This window comes from Bidens hawaiensis, unplaced genomic scaffold (genome assembly GCF_021521415.1).
Source record: "Bidens hawaiensis isolate Kalapana, Puna unplaced genomic scaffold, B.hawaiensis_p1.1 tig00030283_1, whole genome shotgun sequence".
NCBI classification, from domain to species: Eukaryota; Viridiplantae; Streptophyta; class Magnoliopsida; order Asterales; family Asteraceae; genus Bidens; species Bidens hawaiensis.
In genome coordinates this window covers 199135-211532 of record NW_027495052.1, presented here as the reverse complement: position 1 = coordinate 211532, position 12398 = coordinate 199135, and positions in this window count along the sequence as shown.

The window sequence follows — 12398 nt, the reverse complement described above, 5'->3', positions numbered from 1 at the left end:
TCTCTGCCGCCTTCCCTCTTGTCACCCTCCCCGCGATTACCAACATCTTCTTGGGGCTGGGGTGAGCTTGGTTGCGCCTGCTTTTCTGCGGAAGAAAAACTGGTTGGTTGCAACCTGGAATTAACTTACACAAACTGTCAACTTGGATAACGGGCTCAGTCGAGCTGTCGGCCCACCTCCTGCTCATACCAACCCCCACCAGCGCCTCCTCACAAATGTTCTTGGCGGGGGATGGTTCGGCAGTCAACTTTTTAACCCAGGCGCCAGTTGGGTTCTTGAAGACACCCACATCCGCAGGCGCAGAAGAGATCGCGCGCATGGTCATGCGGATGGGGATCACACCAGCCCTGATGTAAAAAAACCTCTCAGACCAGTCATGAAGGCTCTTGAATGAAACAGTGCAGCACTTGACCTTCTGACTGCGAGGAATAAACGAGAACCAAGTTCGGGTCCCACGGATGGCGCCAATGAAGAAACGTGGATCGACTCACTGGTAGACGATCTACTTTCCTCGGGTGTGATTATGCTATTTCACCGATGTTCTCTGGGATCTGGGTTCTTCCACCTACAAAATGAACAGCACCGTAAACTTACCCCTCAGAAAGGGACAGAGGGGTCCTCTTTGGGGTAACCCTCCGGTGTGAGAATAAGTGTTTGTAGGAGAAGATAATAATATGAGAGTAAGGAATTTGGAGTGTATTGCTTAAAGTAGCTGAATACTCTGTAATTGGATGATATTGGATCATCTCTCCTTGTGGAGTTGATGTGGTATTTATAGTGCTAGGGTTTCCCATGATTGGGCTCAGACCTAATTAGGGCCTTGTTGGCCTCCTCCAATTGCTTTGCGCCACGTGTCATTGGGACACCTGGTGCTTTTTCATTGGTTATAATCACGTGGTAGCACATGGGTTTTGCTGAGTTGTCCACCTTTCATTGGCAGCTGTCAACATCAGCATATTCTTATTCCTTAAAAAGATACCTTCTGGAAGGTTGTCTGACGTGCACAATCAAGGTTGCCCTAATCCTGATTTGGATAAGGACGAGGTTGATTATGTGCATGTGTGATATGCGCTTATCCTGAGGATGCGCGAGGTCTTCTCTTTATTCTCACGCGCAGATGTTTCATGCGCAGATGTGATATGCACAAGCATGTGATATGCGCCACGCGCGGATGCGCCACGCGCAGATGTGATATGCGTGAGCATGTGATATGCGTGAGCATATGTGATGCGTGAGCATATGTGATGCCTGAGCATGTGATGCCTGAGCATATGTGATATGCGCCATGCGAATATGTTTTGGCTTTGTGCCTTCATAATATCTTGATTTCAAGCCTCTTGTCTATATTTTGTGGGTTGACCTGCCTCGCTCGGTGTTGAGGCGGGTACATACCTCTTCCCTAGGCGAAGAAATCATCTCCAATTCATATCATTTAAGGTAAATTATATAATTTAGGGTAAATTTTGAGAAAACCATCAAAATCACATCTCCAATTCATTCTCTATTATACGGATGAGTTATATTATACGACAACTAAAGTAAAACCCTAAATAAAAGGTCTCACTTTTGATCCATACCATATAATATATTAACTATCTTCCAATCATCATATACTATATAACAAGACAAAAGAGAAAAAATTAATAAAAAAAGAATTTATGGATATGAACAAGGAATAAAATATAGAAGATATTTGAAAATTGATAGATAAATATATATAATGATGTTTTTTAGCTAAATTATACGAAAATATATATTTAATGAGCTGGGAATGCTCTAAAGCTCACTAAAGTTTTACATTCGACAAACTAAAACCTTTGTATGCTCATAGAAATCCAAGTCAAGTACAAAAATTATTCAAAAATAAAATATTCTTCCTACCCTTGTTAGATATAATATATTAGTTAGGCTTGATTGTAACCATCTTTTTAATTATAGATAAGATAAATGACTTTTTTAAGATTTATTTATCAGGTTTTATTAACATTTTTTATCTTATTTTTGTATGTTGTCGTATCTTCATAGTTATAGCTCTCGTGCCACCCACTCGTGTTGTCACAATCAATGCTTTTATTGACAAAACCTTTTTGTTTGCCTTTTGCCGTCGTTATGACCTTAGATTCGTCAGTGCCATTTTCCGAAAAAGAGGCTTCTTATAGTTTAAGTTTTATAAGGTTTTTCCTTATATCTTTTAAAGTTGTACATTCTTATCGTACCAAATATTAATTGTTTTTCACTTCGGTCTAAACACCTTATATACTCCACTCTGACTGCGGATGGAGTATTCCATGTGTATATTCGTTAAGGTCGATCGTAATTATATTTATCATAATTATGTGAAATGATTTCATTATATTTATAGTATGACTATTACAGCTGTATCAATGTATGTAGTAGATTAAAAATATATAACTTGTTAAGAGTTTTCGTTATATTGTAATTGAATCGATTGAAAAGATAAGGATGTGGATGTATGCCAACATTTAAAGATCACCCAAAACGTATTAAACCCCCCCCCCCCCCCCCCCCCTAATTTCTCTATATTCACTCACAAATCAAAACCACACTTTAAGTTTCTATGTAACTTCACCTGTGTATCAACACTTTTACATTCAAAATCATTTTTCTTTCTTTCTTTTTCTTCTTTTTTTTTACTTTAAGCATTTTAACTTAACACTTATAAAGAAAATGATTGTATTCTTCTGGAGTGCAATTTTAGTATGCTTAAGTTTTGTATTGATTAGTTAAAGCATTTCCAACTCATTCCCATCCTTTATCTTTACAATTTAAGAAAATCACACAAAAACATCACTTGATCCTAGGGGATGAGATTTGTTTTTCCTGAATATCCATACTCGTCTATTCGGTACGTGTATGAGTACTCAGATTTACTGATTTTAGGTACGGGTACTTTCGGGTATAGGTACATGTACGAGTATTACGGGTACTTGATACCCGTTTGGGATATGTAAGGGGTTTTACTGAGATTTTCAAAACTCATAAGTCTAGCCATGTTTTTATTGGGATCTTGTAACACCCCGACCGATGGCGGATTATACATCAGGGCGCCACGTATTGTTTCATTACTCGCGACACTATTTGGGTGTCAATATTTAATAAAGACATTTCATTGCGCACGCGCAGAACACGACATAAAGTAACATAAATCATATTATAACTTAAAATATTCAAATAACATAAACTTGTCTTGTTACATTTTAAACTAGGTCCAAAAGAAAAGTAAACATCCTATGTGTCCTCAAGCTTCCAGAAACAGCTACAGCAAACCTGAACATGTGTTAAAATAAAACGTCAACACTTGCGTGTCGGTGAGAAATCAAGTTTAATACATATAAATAGATAACAATATCTGCGCGCATCATGTGTATAACTGGTGTTCAACAAGGGTGTAATCAGATTGTGATCAAGCCTTAGATCATAGCTCATAGTTCAATCCGTGCTCCCAATTGAGCACAAAAACAAGAAAACTGTGCAAGTGTAAACAAAAGAGAAATCATAAATGATAGTTCTCCCGTGTTCATCTAATGGATCCATGAAAACTGCGGAATAGGCCGACAAGACGGTTAATGATCCACACATACAAATAAACAGCCAAGTCTACGTCTATAACACATGGGGTTTTGCGCGACAAAAGTTCATAAACAAGTTTAAGACTCAAGTTTGTACGAACACATGAACATCCCAAAACATTAAAAATAAAAAGGGATTAGGTACGAGATTACTCACCTGAAAGAGGTATGTGGAAAGATAATGCAAGAACCAACTTTTAAACAAGCACAAGTTAACCTATAAATAAGAGGTTATTGGTTTAATGATTTGTTTTATGCCTTGAATATATGTTAGCATAGTAATATGTATCTTTAACAAATTATTATATATTATATATTACCGGAAATCTGGGCAGGACAAGGGAAAAGACGAAGGCAGAGAGAGGAGGCGGCTGAGGAACAACGGCAGAGGGCAAGGAGAAGAGAGTTCAAGTGTTTGTGTGTGTAGTGTTAAATAACAAGAAAATAGTATTATATATAGGGAAACCCTAGGGAACACAATCCCTTAAAAAGAGGAAAAGATCTTCTCAAATCAGACAAAAGATATTAAAAAGCATAAGAAGCCAAAAGCAAAAGATATCAACAGATATGGCTGCCGGGGAACAGGAAAAAGGGCTGACAGGTTACAGAATAAAGCATGGGAGGAGTCAGAAAAACACTGTTCAAGGCATGCAAAAGAAAGATTTCAAAAGATTTATGTCAGTCACTTTTTCTGTCAACCAATAGGATTGGTGCGCATGCTGCGCCGAAAGTGGCTTTTCGGACAGATGTCGGAACTGACCTAAAGCTCAAACAAAAGATAAGATATCAAAAGATACAGGCTGACCTAAACAGAAGAAAAGACTTAAGGTCTAGCGCGAGAAGATTCGAGCGCACGCGCGAGGGCGAAGGCAGACAGAACAATCCTTAGCGCGCCGCGGGAAGAACTAAAATCCTTAGCGCGCCGCGGGAAGAACTACCATTCTTAGCGCGTCGCGGGAAGAACTACCGTTCTTAGCGCGCTGCGAGAAGAACTACAATTCTTAGCGCGCTGCGAGAACAGTCCGCCTCGCGTATCGCAGGAACAACTGGTCTTCACGCAGGCTTCCTTGTAAGGAGTCTGGCGCGTGGAGCTGCGCAGACATCCTTAGGCGGGAAGAACCAAAGGACAAGCAAAGAGTTAAAAGAGAAAAAGGGGTTCAAGGCGTAAAGGGTTAAGCAGAATGGCGGGACGGCGACAAAAAGAGAGAAAAGAGGCGGGACGGCGACAAGAAAGAAAAAGGGGGGCAGGACAGCGACAAGAGAGAAAAGGGCGGGACGGCGAAAAGGAATTATTATTATTAGTAAGTAATATAAAATATATATATAATTTATTTAATGTTAAATTTTACAAAGATTAAATAATAAAATTTTAAATCATAAAAAGAATCGGATTCGAAAACGGGTACCTGGGTCGGGTCGGATTGGGCAGTTGTCACAGTCTCCCCTACTTTAAGAAATTTCGTCCCGAAATTTATCTCGAAGTAGGTTGCGCAGAGAAAAGGTGCGGGTACTTGATCTTCATCTGATCTTCCCTTTCCCAAGTGAACTCGGCTCCGCGCTTGGACTGCCAACGAACTTTGACAATAGGGATGCGACTGCGCTTGGTTTGCTTTACCTCGCGATCCATAATCTCAACAGGCTTCTCAACGAAATGCATAGATTCATAAACTTGAACTTCATCAAGTGGTATGTGGAGGTTCTCGTCAGCTAAACATTTCTTGAGATTGGATACATGGAACGTTGGATGCACATTGCTGAGCGCGGGCGGCAGGTCAAGCTTGTAGGCAACTTTTCCCACCCTCGCGAGAATCTTGAATGGACCAACATAACGAGGCGCAAGCTTACCTTTCTTCCCAAAGCGAACAACACCCTTCCAGGGCGACACTTTGAGGAGAACAAGATCACCAACTAGAAATTCGAGAGGCTTCCGCCTGCGATCTGCGTAACTCTTCTGTCGGCTTCTGGCAGTCAGCAGATGATCACTGATCTTGGCGATTTTATCGGTTGTCTCTTGAACTAGTTCGGGTCCTGTGATTTGAACTTCACCCACTTCGTTCCAACAAATCGGTGAGCGGCACTTTCGACCGTAAAGTGCTTCAAATGGGGCCATACCGATACTGGAATGATAGCTGTTATTATAAGAGAACTCGATCAGAGGTAGGTGTGAATCCCAATTACCTCCAAAATCAAGAACACAAGATCGAAGCATATCCTCAAGGGTTTGGATGGTTCGCTCAGACTGTCCGTCAGTCTGAGGATGATATGCAGTACTCATGTCCAAACGAGTTCCTAACGCAGATTGGAGAGATTTCCAAAATCGAGATATAAAACGGCCATCGCGATCGGATATGATGCTCAAGGGAGTACCATGACGGCAGACAATTTCCTTGACATAAAGATGCGCAAGTTGTTCAACACGGTAGGTTTCACGAATGGGCAGAAAGTGGGCAGACTTGGTCAATCGATCCACTATTACACAAATGCTATCATGTTTGCTTGCGGTCAAGGGTAACTTGGTGATAAAGTCCATTGCTATACTTTCCCATTTCCACGTAGGAATTTCAGGTTGTTCGAGCAAACCAGATGGGCGTTGATGTTCAGCTTTTACCTTAGAACAAGTTAGGCATTTAGCTACGAACACAGCAATATCCTTTTTCATACCAGGCCACCAATAAGAAATGCGCAAATCTTTGTACATTTTGTCAGCACCAGGATGAACAGAATACCGAGATTTGTGCGCTTCACTTAGTATGACAGAGCGAAGATTCTCATCGTTGGGGATCCAAATGCGATTGAGATAACAGAGAATTCCACTCAGATTAGGGACAAAATGCGCTTCCGCGCCACACGCTAACTCGGCGCGAAGGTTGCCATTGCTGATCGATGCGCGCTGCGCGTCACGAATGCGCGATTCAAGATCGTTTTGGATCGGCGCGAAACGAAGCTGCAGGCGCGGCAAGATACAGTTAAGCTGGCTGGGTTTTCGGCTGAGCGCATCGGCTACCACATTAGCCTTTCCAGGGTGATATCGGATTTCACAATCGTAATCGCTGATGAGTTCGTTCCATCGGCGTTGTCTCATGTTAAGTTCCTTTTGATCAAAAATGTGCTGAAGGCTTTTATGGTCTGTGTAAATGATACACTTAGTCCCATAGAGGTAGTGTCTCCAGATTTTCAAGGCAAATACAACTGCACCAAGTTCGAGGTCGTGAGTCGTATAATTCTTTTCATGAATTTTAAGTTGCCTTGATGCGTAAGCGATAACCTTGCCTCGTTGCATAAGTACACAACCGAGACCTTGGTTGGAGGCATCACAATAAACAACAAAATCATCAGTACCCTCAGGTAACGCTAGAACAGGAGCTTCGCACAACAATCGCTTGAGCTTCAGAAAGGCTTCTTCTTGCTTCGAGCCCCAAATATACGGTTTGCCTTTGTGCGTTAAAGCTGTTAAAGGCAAGGCGATCTTTGAGAAGTTCGAAATAAATCGCCAGTAGTAACCAGCTAAGCCCAAAAAGGAACGGATTTCGGTAGGAGTGGACGGTGTAATCCAGTTCTTGATTGCTTCAATCTTGGATGGGTCGACATGAATACCCATCTTGTTTACAACATGACCAAGAAACTGTACTTCATCCGACCAAAACTCACACTTGGAGAGTTTGGCAAAGAGTTGCTCGGTTCGAAGCTTTTGCAACACCAACCGAAGATGTTGCTCATGCTCGGCCTTGGTTTTAGAATAAACCAGAACGTCATCGATGAACACGATCACGAATCGGTCCAAGAAAGGTCTACACACCCGGTTCATTAGATCCATGAAAACGGCGGGTGCGTTGGTTAAACCGAAGGGCATGACCAAGAATTCAAAATGACCGTAACGGGTTCGAAAGGCAGTCTTGGGAATATCCTCATCGCGGATACGCAACTGGTGGTAGCCAGAACGGAGATCGATCTTGGAGAAACAAGAGGCACCTTGGAGTTGATCAAAGAGGTCGTCAATACGCGGTAAGGGATACCGGTTCTTAATGGTGAGCTTGTTCAGCTCGCGGTAATCAATACACATGCGAAACGTACCATCTTTCTTTTTAACGAACAACACCGGAGCACCCCAGGGCGAAGAGCTAGGGCGAATGAATCCTTTATCGGTCAACTCTTGGAGTTGACTTGCCAATTCTTGCATTTCAGCGGGTGCAAGTCGATAGGGAGATTTGGCTACGGGGGAAGCACCAGGGACAAGATCAATACGAAACTCGACTTCCCGAGCAGGAGGTAAACCAGAAAGATCATCGGGAAAGACTTCAGGAAAGTCACGCACGATGGGGATTTCAGAAAGTTTCTTCTTTCCTTCATCGGGTTTGACCACATGGGCTAAGAATGCAACACATTTCTTCCGAAAAAGTCTTCGGGCTTCAGTGCATGACATTAGTTTAAGACCGTTAGATGGTTTCTCGCCGTAGATATGCGGATCACCATTTTCTCGAAGAATGCGAATCATCTTTTTGGCGCAAATAACTTCGGCGCGATTTTGCGAGAGCCAGTCCATACCGATAATAACATCAAAGCTTCCAAGAGGCATGGGAATGAGGTCGGTTAGAAAATCGTGTTCATTAAGGTTAAGGGTGCAATCTTTGATTACGGAGTTTATTAAAATAGTTTCACCATTAGCCAATTCAACTAAAAAGTTTTCGTTTAAGTTTACTCGTGGTCGCGCGAGTTTCTGCTCAAATGCGCGAGAAATAAAGCTTCTATCGGCGCCAGTATCAAAAAGTATGGATGCATATTGTCCGTTAAGTAAAAATGTACCATTAACTACGTTATTATTCGCTTGCGCTTGGTGCGTGGTTATATTAAAAGCTCGGCCGCGCGTCACTTGGTTCGAAATTTGGTTAACTGGGTTCGCTTGCGTAATCTGAACTTGTAGTCTCGGGCACGCGTTCCGGAAATGACTGGGATCACCGCAGTTATAGCACGACCTGGGTCGTGGATTAGGGTATGTTGGTTGTGGGTTTAGCGGGTAAGTTGGCGGTGTTTGCGCAATTGGGTTGGAGGGAAGGACTCTACAGTTCTCAGCAGTGTGACCAGTACGACCACATCGGTTACATTGTCGACACGGGACTTGAGTTGGGTGGTGAAGTCTACAGGTTGGGCAAAAGGGTTGGTTTCCTGTGTAGGGTTTCTTAGTTGACGGGGTAGGGAGTGCTGGATTGGTTAAGGCATAGTTGTGAACTACAGGAGGTGTTGGGTAGGTCGGCAGTGGGTTAGGCGCGTAAACTGGAGGTTGGTAGGTGGGTTGCTGGACAATGGGCGGGCTGGTAAGCGCATAGGCTTTGCGCCTGCGCTTGAGGTTGTTACGGTTAGAGGGTTCTGGCTTGGTTTCTGTTGGTTCAGGGACAGTCTTGGTGGGTTTGGTCTTTTCGGCTCCCCGCAGGAACAGAGTTCCTGCCCTGACATGGTTGTCGCTGAGCACAGCGGCCAACTCGATGGCGTCAGAGAGGGTTAGTGGGTTCCTGGCCCATACAGAATCTTGAATTTCCATGGGGAGACCCCCAAGGAACTTCTCGATGGCTCGGCGGGAAGGGGTAACTAGGTGCGGGACAAGCAAGCTTAATTCATGGAAGCGCGTCGCGTACTCGCGCGCTTCGCCACTGTACTGTTTCAGGTTCCAAAACTCTTCCTCCAGGCGCTTTACTTCGTTGGGAGGGCAGAACTCTCGCGTCAAGATTTCCTTGAATTCCTCCCAGAGCATGCTAGAAGCAGCCTCTGCGCCACGCCCATGAGCTACTCCGTTCCACCAAGTAAGCGCCCTTGATTCCAGGACACTAGAGGCATATAAGGTTCGTCGGTCTGGAGGGCATTGGGTATGGAGGAAAGTGTTTTCAATTTTCTCGAGCCACTGGAGCATTACGGTGGCTCCTTCAAGTCCGGTGAATTTCGGAGGGTTACCCGCATTGAAGGACTTAATACTGTATCCGGAGGGGTTGGTATTAGTTTGGTTTAAAGCTTGGGCTATTGCGGCGGCCATTTCCTGGGAACGTTGCTGCCTACGTCTGCGCGAGGCTTCTCTCCTCTGATGACGGCGAGATAGCGGAGGCATTCTATAAAAGTTTTAATTTTTGTTAATATCTTGGTATGGGAAATCGTTTTAGCGCAAAGTATATCGTCATAAAGCTTGTTTCACGGAGTTAAATGCTATCAAATTTCGAAGTAAAATATGAATTTAAATGCAAACTTAATGCAGGTAATAAATTCGAATTGAAAATCGACAATTCATGCATCACCATGACTTTCCGAGTTCTCAATTTAAAATATCGAGTAAACGAGCATTGAAGGTTGACAATTCATGTATCACCATGACTTTTCAAATCTTCAATTTAAAATATCGAGCAAATGAATATTGGAGATTGACAATTCATGTATCACCATGACTTTTCAAATCTTCAATTTAAAACATAAAGTTAATGGTAATTGAAAATCAACTATTCATGTACCACCATGACTTCTCGGATTTTCAATCCCCACAACAAACGAATACGTAAGTAAAGAAATAAATTGAAATTTAACAATAAGAATCGAAAGATCGCGAAATATAACATGAAATCATGCGCTGCATATACGCAAGCATATCTTATAAATATCGAGTAATTAACAATTAGCGCGCATACATGAGATATTTCTCATGCGCGAGAAGGGACTCTTAGGTATTCTAGGTCGTTACGTCTAACCACCTATCCTAAAGTCACGGAGCTCTGATACCAATCTGTAACACCCCGACCGATGGCGGATTATACATCGGGGCGCCACGTATTGTTTCATTACTCGCGACACTATTTGGGTGTCAATATTTAATAAAGACATTTCATTGCGCACGCGCAGAACACGACATAAAGTAACATAAATCATATTATAACTTAAAATATTCAAATAACATAAACTTGTCTTGTTACATTTTAAACTAGGTCCAAAAGAAAAGTAAACATCCTATGTGTCCTCAAGCTTCCAGAAACAGCTACAGCAAACCTGAACATGTGTTAAAATAAAACGTCAACACTTGCGTGTCGGTGAGAAATCAAGTTTAATACATATAAATAGATAACAATATCTGCGCGCATCATGTGTATAACTGGTGTTCAACAAGGGTGTAATCAGATTGTGATCAAGCCTTAGATCATAGCTCATAGTTCAATCCGTGCTCCCAATTGAGCACAAAAACAAGAAAACTGTGCAAGTGTAAACAAAAGAGAAATCATAAACGATAGTTCTCCCGTGTTCATCTAATGGATCCATGAAAACTGCGGAATAGGCCGACAAGACGGTTAATGATCCACACATACAAATAAACAGCCAAGTCTACGTCCATAACACATGGGGTTTTGCGCGACAAAAGTTCATAAACAAGTTTAAGACTCAAGTTTGTACGAACACATGAACATCCCAAAACATTAAAAATAAAAAGGGATTAGGTACGAGATTACTCACCTGAAAGAGGTATGTGGAAAGATAATGCAAGAACCAACTTTTAAACAAGCACAAGTTAACCTATAAATAAGAGGTTATTGGTTTAATGATTTGTTTTATGCCTTGAATATATGTTAGCATAGTAATATGTATCTTTAACAAATTATTATATATTATATATTACCGGAAATCTGGGCAGGACAAGGGAAAAGACGAAGGCAGAGAGAGGAGGCGGCTGAGGAACAACGGCAGAGGGCAAGGAGAAGAGAGTTCAAGTGTTTGTGTGTGTAGTGTTAAATAACAAGAAAATAGTATTATATATAGGGAAACCCTAGGGAACACAATCCCTTAAAAAGAGGAAAAGATCTTCTCAAATCAGACAAAAGATATTAAAAAGCATAAGAAGCCAAAAGCAAAAGATATCAACAGATATGGCAGCCGGGGAACAGGAAAAAGGGCTGACAGGTTACAGAATAAAGCATGGGAGGAGTCAGAAAAACACTGTTCAAGGCATGCAAAAGAAAGATTTCAAAAGATTTATGTCAGTCACTTTTTCTGTCAACCAATAGGATTGGTGCGCATGCTGCGCCGAAAGTGGCTTTTCGGACAAATGTCGGAACTGACCTAAAGCTCAAACAAAAGATAAGATATCAAAAGATACAGGCTGACCTAAACAGAAGAAAAGACTTAAGGTCTAGCGCGAGAAGATTCGAGCGCACGCGCGAGGGCGAAGGCAGACAGAACAATCCTTAGCGCGCCGCGGGAAGAACTAAAATCCTTAGCGCGCCGCGGGAAGAACTACCATTCTTAGCGCGCCGCAAGAAGAACTACAATTCTTAGCGCATCGCGGGAAGAACTACCGTTCTTAGCGCGCTGCGAGAAGAACTACAATTCTTAGCGCGCTGCGAGAACAGTTCGCCTCGCGTATCACAGGAACAACTGGTCTTCACGCAGGCTTCCTTGTAAGGAGTCTGGCGCGTGGAGCTGCGCAGACATCCTTAGGCGGGAAGAACCAAAGGACAAGCAAAGAGTTAAAAGAGAAAAAGGGGTTCAAGGCGTAAAGGGTTAAGCAGAAGGGCGGGACGGCGACAAAAAGAGAGAAAAGAGGCGGGACGGCGACAAGAAAGAAAAAGGGGGGCAGGACAGCGACAAGAGAGAAAAGGGCGGGACGGTGAAAAGGAATTATTATTATTAGTAAGTAATATAAAATATATATATAATTTATTTAATGTTAAATTTTACAAAGATTAAATAATAAAATTTTAAATCATAAAAAGAATCGGATTCGAAAACGGGTACCTGGGTCGGGTCGGGTCGGATTGGGCAGTTGTCACAGATCTCCTCAAGGTTGCAAAC